Source organism: Neovison vison, chromosome 6, assembly GCF_020171115.1.
Source record: "Neovison vison isolate M4711 chromosome 6, ASM_NN_V1, whole genome shotgun sequence".
Taxonomy (NCBI): domain Eukaryota; kingdom Metazoa; phylum Chordata; class Mammalia; order Carnivora; family Mustelidae; genus Neogale; species Neogale vison.
This window is the reverse complement of record NC_058096.1, coordinates 4,142,458-4,163,033: the sequence shown is the minus strand read 5'-3', so window position 1 is coordinate 4,163,033 and position 20,576 is coordinate 4,142,458.

Sequence of the window (20,576 nt, the reverse complement as noted above, 5' to 3'; positions counted from 1 at the left end):
CTGTTTTGAATTGTGCTAAATATATAGAGAAATTCAGGGAGTTTGCACTGTTGTTAGAGGGTGGCTTTGAGGCCATCAGAAGAGTATTTCCGACTGGACCCGCCTTCTGCCCTGTCCCTCCAGGCTTCATTTCCTGCGGATTCACACCGCTCCTTGATCACGTAATTCCCCAGGGGTTTGCATTTTCTCTTGTCCTGACGAATGAGATTTTTTTTTTACTACACTGTAAAGCTGGTTATTGCTCCTGTATCTGAAAGCACCAGTTTTCTGTGTTGATGCAACTGACGCATCAGCAACTTTGTTTCTAACAAGTTGTGTTCTGCTTTGATTTGTCTGGGGGTTTCCAAGAAGAAAATTAGGTCATCGGCAAATGATGGTAATTTTAACTCTTTTCTGATACTTGTGCTTTTTAGCTTATGTTTTTTTTTTTTGTTGTTGCTGTTTTTGTTGTTGTTTTTTTTTTAATGCCAGTTCTGGCCTAAAACACAATGTTGGCGCTCTTGTGTTTCCCCCACTTTTTGAATAGGTTGTATCTTTACAGGGTTCACAAAAGGACATATGGTGAGAAATCTCCGTCACACTCATGACCTCTGGTCTGCCTGTGTCCGGCCCCTCCCGTGTTGCTCCCCACCTTTTGCCCACAAGGCCACCTGGCATTGCCTTCTCATTAATCTTAAGGCGTTGACCATCAGATGTGTTTGTCTTTCTCTCCCTTTGCTAATACAAAAAGGTAATGAACTATATACACCATTTTGCTTTCTTCTTTTTCCCACGTAATTTACCTCGGGAGATTCTCATATATCTCTCCCAGATGTGTCGCGTCCCCCGTCGCCTGTCCCATTCTTTATGTAACCCACCCCTTGCTGACATTATACCAGTTGTTTGCCGTCTTTTCCTTCCACAAATGCGGCTGCAATGAATAACCTTATACAAACATGATTATGTGGGTAGGTCCACGTGTAGGATTAGTTTCCAGGAGGGAAACTGCTGGGTCAGAAGACAGCTCCATTTATAATCCTCATGAGGACTGGGAAATTGCCTTTTATAAGGATTATTCCAAATGACGCTCCCACAGTAATGCACGAATGTGCCTGTTTCCCTCTTCTCTTGTCAAGAAGCTGGTGGTTAAACGTGCACATGTTTGCCAAGCGGATGAGTGGAGAAGGACATTTTGGTGTAGTTCTACTTGACCCATCTTTCATTCTGAGCGACTTCGGACATCTTTTGGCCATTCTTCCATTGGGCTGTTGCCTGATTTCTAGGGAACCCCCTCATAGATACCGTGTTCATATTACAGGCTTTCCAAACACAAGTCTCCTTACACGTTAACTTCATACTATCTTGCGTGATTTGGCAGACTAACTTTTCCCGCTTGGATTTGCAGCTGCGAAATTGTGTTTTCACTGAGGCTGCTTCACGGGCTGGAATGCAGATGATCTGAGCTCATCATTGCCCGCCGGGCCCCATGAGACACACCAGGGCTGATGGTTACGAGTTTCCAAAGGTTTGGGGGAGATTATCAGTTGCAATTTTGTTTTTCAGTATGTCCTGTCTTTTGACTGAATTTGTTGGGTTTTGGCGGTTTGTTTTTTCCTTTGAGAAAGGTGTGTATACACTTACACGTACTCAGATCTGCCAAACCGTTTCTGGTAAGCCTTCTGGATTTAAGTCTGTTAGAAAAGCCTTCTCACCTCCAAGTTTATAAGGCTTATAAACAGGGGCATGGGGCGTCTGGGGGGCTCAATCGGTGAAGCGTCTGCCTTCGGCTCAGGTCAGGGTTCCAGGGTTCCGGGATCGAGTCCCGCATCGGGCTTTCTGCTCAGGGGGAGCCTGCTTCCCTCCCCTGCCCCTACCTGCATCTCTGCCTACTTGTGAACTGTCAAATAAATAAATAAAATCTTAAAAACAAAACAAAACAAAAAACCCTTATAAACATGTTTCCTTCTGATTATATTTATGGCTTCCGGGGGGGGGCAAATATTTCATCTCTAGTCCTTCTGCAGTATACGCTCGTGCAAGGTGTGAGGTGCCGTTTCTGTAGGAAGGCGTTCCTAGTTCTCGCAGTAATTATCACAGAGCACACCCTTTCCACTGGCTTCAGGTGCTTTTTATCACACACTTAGCCGTTGTGTGTAGTTGGGCATCTTCCCGGACTTCTGTTCCCTTTGCGTTCCCTTTCTTTCCTGTTCCTTTTTCTTCCAATGGTCTGGTCCAGAACTTGCCAGGACCGGGCTCTTTCAGTATGAAAATTCTGCGCAGTTTTCGTAGTCGTCATGACTTCTGCATTCACACAGCCCTTCTTCTTCAGACATCTCCGGGCTGTTCTTTTCTTTTTTCATATGAACAATTGAATCAGTTTGTACAGATGACCCCCATCTCCCCCCACCCAGTACGTATGGGGATGTTTATTGGGATCACATACGTTTACAGTTGAACTTAGGGAAACCTTGACCCCTGTCTGGTGTTGAGGTATCCTCTCCAAGAAGAGGAGATGTGTTCCTATTCATTAACTTCTCTTTTCTGTTCCTTCAGAACATGGTAAACTTTCCTTGGCGTAGGTCTTGCCCATTTCTTATTGACTTTATCCCTCGGTATTTAACCCTGTCGTCGTCATCGTTACTGTAAAGGAGATCTTTCTCCCATTAAATCTCCCGACTGCCTGTTTGCAACCAGGAAGGCTGCTTGTTTCTATATAATAATTTGGTCGTGTCCTGCTTTCTTAGTGAATTCCTTTGAGATTTCTCAGGTGGAGTGTTCTGGGTTTTGCAGGAGCACAGTTGGGTCATGCACAAATACTGATTGTAGCCCTCAGCTCTCTCCGACTGTGCGCATCTGTTTCCTCTCCCCTGTCGCATTACATCGCCCAGAACTCTCGGTAGAGTGTTACGTAGTAAAGACCGCCTCATTTTGTTCCTGACTTTAAAACCTGATACTACCAGGGGACGCCTGGATGGCTCAGTGGGTTAAACCTCTGCGTTTGGATCAGGTCATGATCTCAGGGTCCTGGGATCAAGCCCTGCAACGGGCTCTTTGCTCAGCAGGGGACCCTGCTTCCTCCTCTCTCTGTCTGCCTGTCTGCCTACTTGTGATCTCTGCCTGTAAAATAAATAAATAAAATATTTTTAAAACAAACAAAAAAACCTGATACTACCAGATGAGAAAGATAGGCCTTACTATGTTCAGGACGCACCCGTGTCTCATGATCAGTTTTGTGTCAATGTTGCCATGAAGGTATTTTTTAGATGAGGTTAACGTTTACATCAGTGGACATTGAGTAAAGCACATTACCCTTAAGACTGCAGGTGGGCCTCGTCCAATCAGTTGAAGGTCTTCTGAGGAAAAAGACTAAATTCTGCCTCTGGACAGCCTTCAGACTCAAGCCGTCACATTAACTCTTCCTTGAGCCTCCAGCCTGCCTGGATGCCCTGAAAATTTTGGATTTTCCAGGCTTATATGAGCCAATCCCTTAAAATAAACCTGTGTGGGCCACCTGGTGGCTCAGTTGGTTGAGTGTCAGACTCTGATCTCAGGGTCATGAGATCGAGCCCCACATCGAGCTCTGTGCTGGGCATTGAGCCTGCATGAGATTTTCTCTCTCTCCCTCTGCGCCTTCCTTTGCTCATGCGCACATGCTTGCCCTCTCTGTCTCTCTCTCTCTTGAAATGAAATGAAATGAAACGAAACGAAACGAAACGAAATGAAATGAAATGAAATATCCATGTATCTATACATCCTCTGGGTTCTATGTCTCTGGAGAGCCCCAGCTGATATACCATCTATTTCTATTTTATTGAGAATCTTATAATAAATTTTACAGTCTTGTCAGGTACTTTTTAAAGATTTTATTTATTTGTGAAAGAGAGAGCGTGGAAGCAGTAGGAGTGGCAGACAGAGGGGGAAGCAGGCTCCCCGCGGAGCAGAGAGCCCGATGTGGGGCTCGATTCCAGGATGCGGAGATTGTGAACTGAGCTGAAGGCAGACGCTTCACCGACTGAGCCCCCCAGGCGCCCCGGGTACTTCCTTATCAACAGTGGAGGATATCACGATTTCTCTCCTTCTGTTTACTAACATTGTGGATTATGCTTCCAGCTGTCCTAACAGTGAACCACCTGCACTTCTGGAATAGCCTTTGTTCGGTTGTGATGTATGTTTCTTTTAGTGCTTTTCGATTCTGATTTGCTCTTGTTTTCCCTAACATTTCCCTAACCATATTGACAACTGTGTTTTGTCTGTACTTTTCTTTTTCTGCGGTCTGTCGGGTATTATCAAGACTGTGCTCACTGCATAAAAGTAATTTGGATGTTTACCCTTTTCCCTGCGCTTGGGAAGAGTGTGTGTATGGCAGTGGAATTACCCTCTCTCTGAGTTTGGTAGAATTTCTTTTTTTTTTTTTTTAAAGATTTTATTTATTTATTTGACAGAGAGAGATCACAAGTAGGCAGAGAGGCAGGCAGAGAGAGAGGAGGAAGCAGGCCCCCTGCTGAGCAGAGAGCCCGACGCGGGACTCGATCCCAGGACCCTGAGATCATGGCCTGAGCCGAAGGCAGCGGCTTAACCCACTGAGCCACCCAGGCGCCCCGAGTTTGGTAGAATTTCTGATGTTCTTTGGCAAACTAGCACCTTGGCACATTTCTCTGTACATTTTGTGGAAACAGCCTGTTTAGATTTTCTCTTTTTGATAAATTATATCTTCTTGTAAAACTAGGCATTTTAACCCAGGGTTCCAACTTATACTTAAAAGTTAAACATAACCATCTTGTGATTCCTTTCCCCATTTTTCCTGCTTTTGTGACTCATATTTCCCTCATTCCTCATTTTGTATTTCTGTGCTCTTCTTTATTATATCAGGTTAGCACATGACTTAACCTTGTTATTGTTTTGTTGTTGTTGTTTAAAGATTTTATTTATTTATTTGACAGACAGAGATCACAAGTAGGCAGAGAGGCAGGCAGAGAGAGGAGGAAGCAGGCTCCCCGCTGAGCAGAGAGCCCGATGCGGGACTCGATCCCAGGACCCTGAGATCATGACCTGAGCCGAAGGCAGAGGCTTAACCCACTGAGGCACCCAGGCGCCCCAACTTTGTTAATGTTTTAAGGGTTTATTTTTTTAAAGGTTTTTTTGGTCACTTCTACTGTTTACTGCCCTTACTCATTTCTGTTTTATGAATCTCTTTTCTTTGCTTTAGTTTCTTCTTCTTCTTTTTGTTTAAGGATTTATTTGAGAGAGAAGATGCCCATGAGTGGGAGGAGGAGCAGAAGGGAAGGGAGAGGAAGAGGAAAAGACTCCCAGGAAGTCTCTGCTGAGCACAGAGGCTGACTCGGGGCTTCTCTCATGACCCTGAGATCATGACCTGAGCTGAAAACAAGCATCAGACGTTGAACCGACTGAACCACCCAGGTGCCCTGGCTTTAGTTTCTTCTTGATCGATGATTAATTCTTTCTTTTTTTTTTTTAAAGTAGTTTCCATGGCCCACATGGGGCTTGAAACCCAACCCCAGGATCCAGAGCTGTGGGCTCTACGGGCTGAGCCAGCCCCGAGCACCTAATTCATTTGCTTTTGTTCTGTTTCACTGATAGAAGCTTTGCCTCTGGGAGCCTCTCTCTGGGCGACGGGTTACTCTATTTCAGAATTTACTAAAAACAATAATTAGCTCAGTTTGTTTTCTCTTTCACTAGAGAGAGAGATTTAAAAAAGATTTTTTTGGAGTTTTGCACTGGAACTGGCTTTTAGTTCTCGAAAACCCGCTTTGGTTGCCCCGGGACCTGCAGCCCGTCCAGCCCGTGGAACTTACGAAGACGTTTGTGGCCACTTTGCCTGTCCCAGTGGTGCTTGAAATCAAGATGCCTTTTGTCCTTCGTGCCTGCGAATTTGAACCATGTTCATGAACCCTGCTTTCTTACGTTTATGTACGTTTTCACATCTTTACTTTTTACCCTAATCTTTCCTGTTATGGGCTGAATTCTGTCTCGCCAGATCTCTGTGTTGGAGTCCTAATCCCAGCACCTCAGAATGTTAGCACGTTTGCGGACGAGGTCTTTACTCAGGAGATTAAGACAAAATGAGGGCCGCCTGGGTGGCTCAGTGGGTTAAAGCCTCTGCCTTTGGCTCAGGTCATGATCTCAGGGTCCTGGAATCGAGCCCCGCATCGGGCTCTCTGCTCAGCAGGATGCCTGCTTCTCCCCGCCACTCCACACCCCTCCCCTGCTCTCTGTCTGCCTTTCTGCCTACTTGTGATCTGTCAGTCAAATGAATAAATAAAATCTTAAAAAGAGAAAGAAAGAAAAAGACAAAATGAGGCCAGGAGGCTGGCCCTGACCCCCTCTGACTGGTGTCTATAAAAACAGGCGGGGGCAGCAGGAATCGCGTGCGGGGAGAGATGCCCTGGGAAGATGCAGCAGCAGGGCGGGGCGGGGTCTGCAAGCTCCCGGGAAGGGGCTTCTGGGGAACCAGCCCATCCATGGGTTCCGTTGTGGACTCCCATGCTCTAAGACTGTGTGTGAGTAAGTAAACATCTGTTTACTTCCTTTACTTACTGTTCCTTATAGCGCCCGCCCGCAGCCCGTCCGTGACGTTTCGCTGTGGCGAGCAGACAAGGACAGAAGGGTCATCTCTGTGTTTCTACGGAGCTCATCACATGCCGGCTCTAGACCCAGCGCGGTTCTCCGACGTGGTCCCCGCGTTCGTTAGGAATTGCCCCCTAACAAACAAGGAAAAGCGTGCCGCTTCCTACCTTGTAAAGTCTTTTGGCTTAAGCTGGTGGTAAGTACTGGACTGGTACTAAGCCCCCAGGTCTCCTTTCATGGTCATGGTGGCCCGCGGGGTGGGCCCATCCCTTTATTTCCAACCTTCCCAGGTCCCCCAGAGTGACGCTTTTCTGAGGATGCATTCAAGAAACCTTTTTACAAGTCGGAAAGGCTCCATGCGTTCCTTCCTAGCACAGGATGACCGCGTTTCTGCCCCGTGTGTCCAACGCGTGTGCTCATGGCTGTTCATGGCGAGATCTGTTTGCTTTCTTTTGCTTTTTGTGTAGCTATTTTTTTTTTTTAAGATTTATTTGATTTGCGAGAGAAAGTGGGAGGCGCAGAGGGAGAGGGAGACGCTCAGACAGACTCCCAGCTGAATGCAAGGCTCGATCCCACGACCCTCCGACCACCACCTGAGCGGAAACCAGGAGCCGGAGGGTTCACGGTTGAGCCTCCCAGGTGCCCCGTGTGTGGCTCCTTTATCCAGGGAGGCTCGTTACCTTCCTAACGGCAGCTCAGGTAATGCCAAGAGGGAGTCCCCCGGTCTTAAATTTGCTGTAGCCTCTGTTGGCTCCCCCAGATGGGCGTTTCCTCCCCACCCTCCGTCTCCATCCCCGGACTTTGTTGTCTCAGGGCCAGGATGAAAGGACAAGCCCCTCTATAGCTAAGTGCGCGGCTCTATTTGATTTCCTTTGGGGCTCACGACCCCAGATGAGAACAGCGACGTACTGACCTCGCGTTTTCCTTCCCGCTTCCCTCCGCGGTTCTCCTTAGTCACTCTGTTCCTGCACGGCTCGGGACAGGGAAACGCCACAGTCCCTTCTAGGTCCCTGACGCCCACACTCTTGCCAGCTTCCCCCCACAGCACACACTTACCTCTGGACTGGGAAAAGTTTCCTTCTAGTAGTTTCCTCACAAAGAATATTGTTCCTTATAGAAACAGTATCTCCCCAGTCCTTTCTTGTTAAAAAACTATTTGTAGCCCTTATACTTAAAGTTTGGCTTGTGTAAAGAAAGGTTTCATTTCGCTTCCTCCCTCCCTCTCTGGTTTTCTGTCTTTCCTGTCTTACGGAATGGCATCACTGCCTTCTGGCTTTGAACATGGCCTTGGGGGAAACTGACAGCAGCTTTCTGCCCCCTCCTATTTCATATGCCTTGACGTGTTGTCTCTAGGTGCCCTGAAGACTCTTTTTAATTTTTATTTTTTAAGATTTTATTAATTTGAGAGAGACAGTGTGTGAGAGAGAATGAGCGGGGGAGGGGGGTGGAGGGCAGAGGGAGAAGCTGATTCCCCGCAGAGCAAGGAGTCCAATGAGGGGCTCGATCCCAGGACCCCAGGATCATGACCTCAGCCAAAGTCTGAGCCACCCGGGCACCCCTGCCCTAAAGACTCTTAACTGGGATGTGTCTCATGCTGACCATTTGGGGTCAAGGAAAGTTAAATCTTTCTTCAGATCCACTGCTCTGGCCCCCACGGTTAGGTGAACTTCATTATGCATATATTAGCCCCAACCTGCTCATCTTCTACAGTCATCATTCTATCATACTTTAAAAATATTGCTTTATTTCCGTCAATGTTTTACTGGCCTCATTTCTCTCTGCCTCGCTGCTTCCTGTGTTTTCATGAGCTTCTCTTTTCCCCTGGCACGTCTTCTGATTTTGTCTTTTTCTTGTGTCTTTCCTGAGTTCGGTCATTTCGGATTTCATCTCCTATTACTTTGCTATCCTCCCCACATGTTTGCCTTTCTTCATTTGGGGCCTCTTTTGCCAGAGGAATGGCTTCAGTGAGTTGGCTTGTTCTCCCCCCTTCTCATTTGTGCTGAAATGCACACTCACCTTTGTCCTCTGCTCTCGGAAGGCTTGCTCCCGGCAAACGCTCTTCCTGGGACGGTGTGTGTGGCCATGCTGTTCCCCGTGTAATTTCTCGAAACATCTGCTCCTCGGTTTGGAAGCAGATTTCTTTTGCAAATCACTCACTCTGCCTGCCGGGGGTTCCCATGGGGCAGTGCAGGTTTCTCATAACCTCCCGGGTTCCGAGCTTCTGGTAATCCCTCTCCTCTGCTGCCGGAGAGGCATACTGGTCTCTGGAAACACAGGACATACGAGTGTTCACTCTTCTGATTCTCTGAGGAAGGCCCCTGCCTTTTGTGGGGAAGAAGAAATAAGACTCTTGGACCTTAGGGCCAGTCCCTCATCTGTGGACACGGATGCCTCCTGGTGCCTTCTTAGACTGGCTGTTGCCCGAACTGTCCCTCTGTCCCTGCATTTCTGCCCCAGGACCTCTGCCCTCGCGCTCAGCTGCCTTTGGCAACCCCTCTGCATTCTTTGAGGTCTGCGGTTTATCTCTCCCTCCTAGTTTCCCTAAAAATGTGGAACTCTGAGCTTTTGTGGTTCATTGTGTTTCTTTCATTTTTCTCACTTCGCCTCTGTGATTTTCCAGGACAAGAAGGGGGAGGTTGCAGGCTTACACGCCCCGCCCCTGCAGGAGTCCGACCTTCAGCTTTTGTTGGACGTATTTTTATACCATTTCAAGGTTTTTTGATGTGTGTGTGTGTATCTTTCTTTGTTGTTTATGTTTTTTGGCTACAGAAATATTTTAGTTTGGTTACTTAAGTATTTTTAAACTCTTTTTTTGAAACTTGGATGAAGATTTATTACAAACAGATTCATTGTGTTTTTCAAGGTGGAAAATAGCAAACGGGATCAAAGCGCCCAGCAGCAAAGGAAAAGGCTCGTCGCCGTACACCCCTAGGACTGAGTGCAGGGCAACTCTTAAAATGTATTTTAGCGGCACCTGCGGGGCTCAGCCAGTTAAGCGTCCAATTGGTTAAGCGTCTGACTAGTTAGGTGTCCGACTCTTGATTTCGGCCCAGGTCATGGTCTCAGGTGGTGAGATGGAGCCCTGAGTCAGGCTCCACACTGGGTGTGGCGTCTGCTTGAGATTCTCTGTCACCCTCTGCCCCTCCCCCCACTCACCTGCACTCTTGCAAAAAATAAATATATATTTTTAAGATAACTTCAAGGTCAGGAAATGATTATAGTAAGAAAACGAGGAGGGGCGCCCGGGTGGCTCAGTGGGTTAAAGCCTCTGCCTTCGGCTCAGGTCATGATCTCAGGGTCCCGGGATCGAGTGCCGCATCGGGCTCTCTGCTCAGCAGGGAACCTGCTTCCTCCTCTCTCTCTCTCTGCCTGCCTCTCTGCCTACTTGTGATCTCTGTCTGTCAAATAAATAAACAAAAAATCTTAAAAAAAAATAAAAAAGAAAAAAAGGATATAAGTCATCTGTGTAGTGACATCACAATTTTAAATGTACACACACACACACACACACACACAGATACACACACACACACACACCAAATACTGGAAAGAAATGCCCTCCAAAGTTGAAGAAGTTACCTGTAAAAGAATCATAGGTGATTTAAACTATTCTTTAGCAAATTGTGTATTTCCTAAATATATTTTTATAATCAGAAGATACCATCAAAACCTAAATTTGGAACCTTGCCCATTACTTTCTTGCTGTCCCTCTCCCTCGATCCTGTTCCTACTTCCTTCTCTTTCTTGGTCCAATACAACACCCCCAAGCCCAATCCACAGCCTGGGTGGGAAACTGAGTCATGCTCACTCTTTCCACTCCCTCATTCCCCACCCTCAATGGGTCATTAATCGTTCTGGTTCTACCTCCTAGAGACCTCATATTGTACCCTCCCCCCCACTCCCGCTAGGGTTGCTCTAATGATCTGTCTTCTAGGCTCTTGAGTTGGGTTCCTTATTTGTCTCCTGGCCCTCTGCCTCGCCCATCTTGAAACCACCTGCTTTCTGGGGCAGATCGCTCCCAGCCTGAACGCTTCCCACGGCCGTCTGCAGCTGCAGGAGGAAAATCCGAATTCGAGCACTCAAGGCCAGCCTCAGTCTGACCTGAATCTACCTCTCCCACGACACACCTGTCACACTCCAGTGTCTAGGTGCCCTGCCTTCCGGCCCCGGTCCTGGAGTCAGGAATGACCATCAGATTACGTGATAACAGACTCCAGACCACGGAACCAATGCTGTCTGCGTCCCCCGCTCTGGGCTGGCGGGATCTGCACTCCCCCAGCCCCCCCGAGAGCATGGCAGGTGCTCAGTGGACACGGCTGGAGGGCGGGACCCAGGGAGACCCCAGCGCCCGGCCGAACCGGTTCGAAGCCATGCTGGGAGATGGTGACTTGTCGTAGGCTAGGAGCGTGGGAGAAGAGGAACCCCAGCCTCCTGTGTGGCAACTATGATCAAAGCCGATTCCTGTGCTGATCCCCGCAGCCGTATTAGGGCCGGAAAATGCTCGTGTTCAGTTATCTCCAGGCTTGCTTTCTCTGCCCTCCACGATGTCCTTGGAGCCCTCTGACAGCTTGGTGACACAGTTGGCCCAGACAGTGTGCCTGTGTTCTAGGAAACAGAGGGTCTGTCCCCTCTGTCAGTGACTGGAGACCTTCCCATGAGGTTACCTAAATCCATACTCCTCTCTGCAATGGGATGAGACGGGTCCCCTGACTTTTAATATTATGTTAAACCCCAGCTAGTTTTGGAGGCAGCTGCTTGTTTGTAAGATTAATTTTTTTTCTTCTGTGTATCACGGGTTTTGCAAACAGTTGCTTCATTTCCTGGGCCCGTTTGACTCTGCGTCTCTGAGGAAGCAACGCGCAAGGAGGAGTTCGCGTCCGCCGTCCCGCAGGCCGGACCCTGGAGGAGCAGAGCTCTCGGCTGCGAGTCCGGGGGTCAGTGTCCTGTTTGTTGACCACACTTCATGCACTGGGCATGTAAACACCCCTGCAGCAGGGGAGGGGGGAGGGAGAGGCAGCACACGTGCGCAGTTCCAGCCCCTCAGGAGGAGAGAGGGAACCAAAGCAGTCGTTTTCAGACCTCGCTGGGTTCCCACTCACCTGCCCCGAGTAGCGCTCCCGTGATGGCCCCAGACTCTGCCCCCAAAACTTTACATACTCTTTGCACAGGCTTCTCTGGGTCGGGGCTTGGCCGAACATGAACCACACTACGGTCCTGTTGAAATGCACATTTGCTGTGTGTGGGATGGGGACAAGTTCCCAGTGATATGGCTCCAGGGGGGTCTCCCTTAAAGTGGCAAGCTCTGGGTTACACGCTCATGCCCAACCCCACCTTCCGGAACCACACTCCTGCCCTCCTCCTCAGACGCCAGCCGCGCCTCACCTGCTGCTGGACGGCGGTCTGGGCAGGACCTGAGAGGTCCCAGCCTGACTCTTACCGGGTGGGGAACCGGCCACGGGATCCTGCGTCGTGCCTGGCTTGGGGAAGATGAGGACTCTGTTCCAGATCAGCGAAGGCATGGAGGCTTATCTATTTCTCTATGCTTTCTACGACCCCGTGGCAACGTTTCAGATCCCCCGCAGCAAACATCCGCAGGGTACGAGGGGCAAAAACATGTGGGTTTCACTCATGGAGAGCGGCTGTGACCATCTGCGTGAATCCACGATCCCTCCCAGCCCCTGCCACACCCCTGCACCCACCCACCTGCCTATCTGGGCACCTAGCAGGGATCCAGCACTTTGAACTGACCTAACCCTCCCGAAAGAAGAAGGCCATGAGCGTGGGTCACACCTGTCATGGCCCGGGCTGCCTGTCTCATGACTCCTGACATGGTCAGTTCTGCCTCAGTTGCCAATAAGGCCTTTGTTCCCCTCGGCCTCGAAAACTGGCTCCATCCCCAAACTCGGGCCTGCCTCCTGGGCTTCCACCTTTTGCTAACCTCTATCCCAGCACGGAAGCGTGTGTCTACGAGCACTTCCTAAAGTCAGTGAGAGAGAAGAGAGCGATCCAAGTGACGGCACTGTCCCCTAGCAATGGCCCCGCTGGGAAGAGGGAGACACGTTCTTGGAAACCCCAAGTAAGTTTCCAAAAAGCAGGTACAGGTAAAACGAATCAAGTCCCCTGAGGAAGAGAAAGAAGGATAGGGTGGCTCCCACTGTTCGGAAGATAAGCCTGCTGCTTCTTTCTCGACCTTATTTGCTTATTCCTTTATTCAGTCACTCAGCAAATATTTAGGGAGCGGGGGCTCTGGCCCAGGTCCTGTCCGAGGCCCTGATGAGTCTGTGCTGAAAGAGTCAAAGACCAGCAGTCCTGTGGGGAAGGCTCACATGCCCTCCAGGTAATAGCAAGTGAGCGCGGTGGGGGATGGGGGAGGGTGGGGGCAGGGGAGCAGGGGGGTGCCAGCCCGATAAATATCATCGGCCACCATCCCTGTTTCCACACCAAGGGCGCTCCAGGACCACCTGCCCCCGGAGATAGAGTGGGGGGGGGCAGCTGGCCCGCTCTCACCCCACCTGCCCCCGCAGCCCCCCAGAAGCTCCGCCCGCCATGCTGTGCCTTGACGGCCCTGGCCAGACGGGGTCCGTCCCTCCCACGCTCCCCTCGCCTTTATCCCACTAAGGGGGCAGCCTCCTCCACACGCCTGGAAGCAGTGGCCTCACGTGACCGTGACCGTCATTTGCAGGGTGTCTAGGAGGCCGATGTGGGAGGAGCAGGTTGTCCGTGACAACAGCAGCCTTGCTCACCCAGTGTCCTGGTTATGATAGTCGTTAAGGTTCCTCTCGTTTGGCGGTCCCCACCCACGGCCCTCCCACAGAGCGAGCCCCCCCCCCCCGCCCTCCTTCTGTCTCGCTCACCCTGTGGAGCTCTGCAGCAGGGAACCGAACGTCACAGGGTCCTCGTCCGGGAGGTCCCCCCCACCCCCGCATCCCCCCACACTGACCCTCCCTGGCTCGGATCTCATATTGTCTGGAGGCTCTTGGTGTCGCTGTTTCGATAAGCGGCTTCCAGGGGAACACGACACGGTGCCCGGCGGTATTTCTCCAACACTCCTGCGCATGTGACTCCTGGGGATCTTGTGAGAATAAGGATCCCCCTTCCGGTGGGGGTAGGGGGTCTGCAGCTCTAACGAGTCCCACACGGTGCAGGAGCTGGCGTGACCCACAGTGTCCCATGCCACCGTGGCCACTCTCCTCCGTCCCTCGTTACCAGATTCACGGGCTCCCAAGCCGGGGCTGCTTGACCTGCCAGGGAGACGTCTGTGGTGGTCACAACGGGGTGTTGCCCACGGGTCCACAGGACATAGAGATCAGGTGTGCCGCCAGATGTCCTACCCTGTCCAGGACAACCCCATGGCACAAAATTATCAGGCCCCAAACATTAACAGTGCCTAGGTTGAGAAACCCTATACACTAACTCAGTGGGATCTAATTTTGCTTATACATTTGGGTTATCTAGTATCCTAAAAATGTCACCTCCTGGAGTCTCTCCCAGTGACTTCGGAATCTTGGGCGTGAGACCTTGGCACTGTACTTCCCAGATGCACTTGTGGTTCCATTGTGCAACCCCAGCTGAGAAGCAGGCCTCCCCCCTCCATGGACTGTAGTGATGGAAACTGCAAGCTGGGGAGAGGGTTGGCATTGGGGAACTTTTCATACACCCTATAGTTGCACGGCATACATTTTTTGTTTTTATCCTTTTAATTAATATTGAATGCATTATTTGTCTCAGGGGTACAGGTCTGTGATTCATCAGTCTTACACAATTCACAGCACTTACCACAGCATGTGCCCTCCCCAGTGTCCCTCTCCCAGCCACCCCACCCCCCACCCACCACCCCTCCAGCAACCCTCAGTGTTTCCTGAGATTAAGAGTCTCTTAGGGTTTGTCTCCCTCTCTGGTCTCCTCTCTTGTTTCATTGTTTTCCTCCCTTCCCCAATGATCTTCTGCCTTGTTTCTCAAATTCTACATATTAGTGAGATCATATGATAATTGTCTTTCTCTAATTGACTTATTTTGCTTACCACGATACCCTCTAGTTCCATTCACGTTGTTGCAAATGGCAAGGTTTCATTTCTTTTGATGGCTGCATAGTATTCCACTGTATATATGTACCACATCTTCTTGATCCACTCGTCTGTTGGTGGACATCTGGGTTCTTTCCATAGTTTGGCTATTGTGGACATTGCTGCTATAAACATTCTGGTGCACGTAACCCTTCAGATCACTACATTTGTATCTTTGGGGTAAATACCCAGTGATGCAATTGCTGGGTCATGGGGTAGCTCTATTTTCAACTTTTTGAGGAAGCTCCATGCTATTTTCCAGAGTGGCTGCACCAGCTTGCATTCCCACCAACAGTGTAGGAGGGTTCCCCTTTCTCCGCATCCTCGCCAGCATCTGTCATTTCCTGACTTGTTAATTTTAACCATTCTGACCAGTGTGAGGTGGTATCTCACTGTGGTTTTGATTTTTATTTCCCTGATACCAAGTGTGTGAAGCATTTTTTCATGTGTCTGTTGGCCCTTTGGATGTCTTCTTTGTGGAAATGTCTGTTCATGTCCTCTGCCCATTTCTTGATTGGATTATTTGTTCCTTGGGTGCTGAGTTTGATAAGTTCTTTATACATCTTGGGTACTAGCCCTTTCTCTGATATATCATTTGCAAATACCTTCTCCCATTCTGTGTGCTATCTTTTGGTTTTGTTGACTGTTCTCTTTACCCACATAGGCTGCCATGGTGTGAAGCAGCCTGAAGACAAACCACGTTTTGTGGTCTGCATTGTCAGGACCTGGGAAAATCCAAGGATCTCCTTGTGCAGTTGGGGGAGGGGTCTCAGCCTCTTCCCTGGGGGGAGCCCAGGGAACCTCTGTTGCTCCCTTTCCCATCGATGGGCAGCATTTCACCTTGGCCTCTGCAAGCACAGGCCCTGCAGGGCGGTGTTCACTTCCTTCTTGCAGAAACTGTGGAGGTGGATGGTTAATAACAGTAACCACCCTGCCATGGCGCAGGACAAAAGGAAGGGCTGGCTACAGAAAAGGCGTAGGCGGAATTAGGACCTAGAATTTATATTCGAGTCACATGAAATCTCTGCTTTATTCTGTTTTCCATACAATTCATTCGTTCAGTGATTCATGCTTTCACGCATTCATCCGAATGCATTAAAAATTTACTGTACGCCAAGGATCATTTTAGTTGCTGGACACACAAGTCTGGGAGAGTTCTTCCCCGTGGGCCACTCATGGACTTGCACTTGTGGGTGGGGAGATGAGGGGACCGGATCATTATAACGCAGTGTTACAGATGCCCCAGGCAGAGCACAAAGGACAGGGCCATCACGCTCCCCTCAACGTGATTCCCATCAGCTGTGTGGCCTTGAACAACTCACTGCACTTAGATCCTCAGCAGCGGCCCCATCTGTGAAATGGGTATTAACAACGCTCCTCTCCTGCACGGTTGTTATAATATGAGGTCATTGAGGTAACAGGCCTGAAGGAAATGTTTGATTCACCCCCTCACCACCTCATGAAGACTGGACAGAAGAGAGGGCGGGCAGTGTCCAAAAGAACTTGAATCAGAGGAAAAAGTGAAACTTCTTTTGTCTTATCCCTTTAGCGAGAAGGCAGAGATTTTCATTAAACAGGTTTGGAAAATTCTCTTGTCACCTTTAAAAAAGATGTATGTGTATTTAACTACTTGCCACTCTGCTGATCCCAGTTTCACTGTATAAAGGAGAAGCAGCTTTTTGCTTATGTCGAAAAGGAAGTCTCCATTTTCAGAACAGAATAAGGCAGGACCCTTGGCGTGACTGCTAGGAGGCAAGGTGGCCCAGGAGTTTTTGCTTTGCATTCTTAATCAGGCGTTCTGACTTGTTCTGTACCATGAGTCAAGAACAAATTAATGGTTTCATTTTCCCCCGAAAACTTGTTTTCCTCCAGCCAAATCCTGTACGGATCAAACACACCTTCTGTGTCAACACTCAAGAGGGGAACTGAAGGTATGACATCAACTCTCTTCTTGATCCCTGTGGCCCAACTCAAATTGCAATTTCCTGGTAGGAGCTAAAAGCATTGTGTTATGCAACAGAGGTTCCAAAAATGCTCGCGTGTTACTTCTGCCGGTTGAACCCAGCACGAGCCCTTGGAGATCAGGTCTTCAAAGACAGAAGCAGACTCCCCCGAACTTCCTCCGGGAAGGTGGCATGGCCCTGGGTGTGGATATCACACTGCCCTGGACTGAAGGCTCGTGTCCCCCTCAACATTCTTCTGTCGAAGCCCTCACCCCAGTGCCACGCCGTTTGGAGATGTGGCCTTTGGAAGATAGATCAGATGAGGTAGTGAGGGTTGGAGGCCTCGTGATGGGATTAGCGCCCGTCTAAGAGGAGGAAGAGACAGCAGGGAGACAGGTCTCTCTCCGACCCACACGGAAAGGTCACGTGAGCACACCGTGAGCCTGCAGGTGTCGGCAAACCGGGAAGAGAGAGCTCCCCAAGAACCTAATTTGCAAGCACCCTGGTCTTGGATTTCTCAGGCCCCCAGAACCGTAAGAAGATGAACTTGTACTGGTTACGTGGCCCAATCTGCGGTGTTTTGTCATAGCCTGAGCTGACTGATAACCACCAGCCTGGGCAGAAAATGGCTTTGAGGGAGTTGAATAACGCGAAGCCGGAACGTTTCCCCAGCCTTGCATTTTGAGAGGCATCGGTTCAGCACACATATAATTGCCGAAAGCTTAGTGAGCACCGCACCCAGGCCTGTGCACTGGGGACGGAGAAAACACCTGCCCTGCCTTCCAGGGACCCACAGGAATGCAGGTGCCTGGAGGTCATTAACCCGGCTCTACACCAGCTGTGTGGAAGCACCGCCCGGCAGGATCGGGAGAAGAGCATTTTCAGAGAAATATTTTACTATGGGGGTTCATTCTAAAGGCCTCCTCACACTTCCCCAAAATGAGTCAGGATGATAAGGGGCAGAGGAGAGCGGGGAGGAATCCGGACCCTGGCTCGAAGAAGTGCAAGCAGGTGTGGGGGGGGGCGTGGGGGGGATGGCTAGAACCTGGCATGGGGCCTCCTGGCCCAGAGAGCTCACAGGCTACCTCACAGGGGGCCTATCCCAAAGGCCTGTCCTTTCCTGACCCTCTTCTGGGCCTCCGGGACTTCGCTGGGGGCCCTCCTGCAGGGAGGGACGTTTCGCCCGAGCAGTCCCAGCCACCCTAACTCGGAAAAAGCCCCAGGCAGTTTGAGGGGGGCCTGCAGCACGGCCTCCGGGGTGCTGTGCTCTCCCTGTGCGTCCCTGGGTCCACCCAGCAGAAGGGGCGGCGGAGCCCAGGGACTTCGGTTTGGGGGAGGTCGCCTGAAGGCGCAGGACGGACGGCAGCTCCCAGGGGACATGGTGGGGGGGGCAGGAGAGGGTGGGGGGCGCCCGGCTGAGACAGCGCCCCCCCCAGCGGCTGGCGCGGGAGGCGACGCGCCTGCGCAGTCCGGCGGGGATGGCGCGGGCCCCACGAGGCGCACCGACTGCTGCACGCGGCGGGGGGCGACCGCGGCGGGGTGAGAGGACGCGGGGCAAGGCCGGGCGGCGGGGGGGAGGGGCGGGGGGCGGGATGCTGGCCCTCAGCGGGGGCGTCTGGAACCGGGGCTGCCCCTCACGAAGGCCGAGACCCCGCGGTCGAGGGGGACCAGCACAGGGGTCGCGGGGACCGGTACCTAAAGTCGGGGATGAGGCGCGAGGGATGGACCCAGGCTCCTTCCTCTCGGCCGCCTGGGGCAGCTGGCCGCGGCCCAGGACCCCCGGGCTCGTCCCCGAGCGCACGAGGGCAGCGGACAGGGCACGGTGAGCCCCGGGGTCAGGCCCCCCGGGTCAGACCCCCCACCTCGGCTTCTCCCGGAAAGAGGGTCCCTGCCGGAGAGCAGCCGGGGCCGGACGCGTGGGGGCGCCTGGGAGGGAGGAGTGGCAGCTCCGGGGTCCCCCCCCACCGTCGGGGCGGGCGGTCGGCGGGACGTCGTGGGACCGCGTGGCGCGGGCGGGTGGGGCTGGGGACCCGCGCGTCGGGCGGGAGCGATCGTCGATCGAGCGCCAGGAGTGCGGCGACCGCCCCGGACGCGGTCCTTCCCCCACGAACGCCCGCGCTTCCCCAGGGACCCCCAGAGGAGCGTGTGAAACGCCGTGTCCGGGCTCGGGACCGCACCGCGGGCGGGGCTGGGGTGTCGCCAGGCCCGGGCCGGGGCCGCCGACCTCCGCGCGCTTCGCGGGCGGCGCGAGAAGCGGGGTCGCGGGCGCCGTGCGGGTCCAGGCGGTGCGCGCTCGGCCTGACGGCGGTGGTCTGGGTGCCGCGGCGGACCGGGCGGCTGGCCCAACCGCAAATCGCCTTCAGAAACTCTTTGTTTTCCTACATTTAGCGGTTTGGGGCTGTTAGTACGTGTGTGGTTGAGCTGTTTTCTTTCCCAAAGGACGGACCTTTAGGAAACATCTTTTCTCGGGGCACCCGAGAGGCTCGGCGGGTGAGCGTCCGGCTCCTGGTTTCAGCGCAGGTCACGATCTCGCGGACGGACAGGGCCCTGGGTCTGTCCACTCTGCGCAGGGCGCCTGCTTGGGTTTCTCTCTCTCTCTCTTCCCCTCCCTCCTGCTCCCCCTCTTCCTCCCCCTGCTCTCACACTCTCTTGCTCTCTTTTTAAAAAAAGGAAAGAAAGAAAGAGAGAAAGGAAGAAATATCTTTTCTCATTGGAATATTCTAGGACGGGCGTCAGAGTGGGGCTGTGATAGTCCCTTAACTTTTTTCTAAATCAAAGCTGAAATTCAGCTCATTTTTCTCTTGATTATTTGTGACAGTGAGACACAAAATAACTCATTAAAATAACACTGGCGACCACGCCTAGGGTGCCTTCAATCAGCATGTTCTGGTACCTTCTCTCCTCTCATTTCTGAGGTGGGTGTTGTGGACCCCTTTACTCCTACATTAGTTCACACCCCGAGACCACCCTGCTGTGGGGGGTCAGGGTCAGTCTGATCCACTTTCAGTGCTCTTTGTCCTAAAAATTTCAGCCACTGCAACCAGCAAAAATTATTCCATAAAAGGTGAAAACCAGCTGCAAAGCATGTGAGTTGGGGAGTTGGTTTGCTTGTTTTAATTTCTCAGGAATCTTGCATTCTGGGTGAAGTGCGAGTCAGCAGATCACAGGAGGGGATAAAGGTGAGGAGGAGGCGAACAGAGTCTGGGAGGTCATTGTGAGTGTGTGTGCACTCTCCCTTGGCGCCTCAAAGACCGGGTGACCTCTCAATTCTTATACATCTTCATGAAAGAAGCACGGCCCTCCAGGAATGTAGGACACCTGCCTGCAGGGCCTGGGAGCTAAGAGAGCCAGGTTCTAGCTTAGTGCCGTGAACTAAGGTGTCCTGTGTGCGTGTCCAGGTGCGGTGCCCAGGGATCTGGCATTGAGCTGACGGGAGCGTATGGCATCAACCGTCTCCAGGACCAGCCGGTTAATACCGGTTTATATTACCGATTTGTATTACACTTTTGGCCAAAACCTCTTTTCCAGGCTCCCGTGGACCGTCCCTTCTGACAAATGGGCAACGACTGCTCCAGTCCCGGGAGCGTTCCCTCACTTCTGTCTCACTCATGTCCATGACGCCTCGGTGCCTTTTCTCCCCACAGATGATTCACTCCCTGCACAGGGCCTCTTCGTGAGATGGTGAATTCTGCTTCAGCTCCTCCCTGCCCCAGGATGCCGACTGTGACCAACATGATGATGCTTGAAACAGAGAAAGGAACATTTTGAACTATAGGATATAAACACTCCCCATTTTGGAGTGTGCAGGAGAAAAATACTCCAAAAATTTGGACTCTTCCTCACACCGTAAGTGTCCGTGTCAGGGTAGATTTCTGTAGCTAAGGGTGTGACTCAGCTCTTGGTTTCTGTGAGCAACACCTTTTCAAATGAAGACCCTGAAGTCACCGCGGATTATCTGCACAAAAGCACCTGGCTCCTTCGAGAGATTCGCAGAGAAACAGTCTGC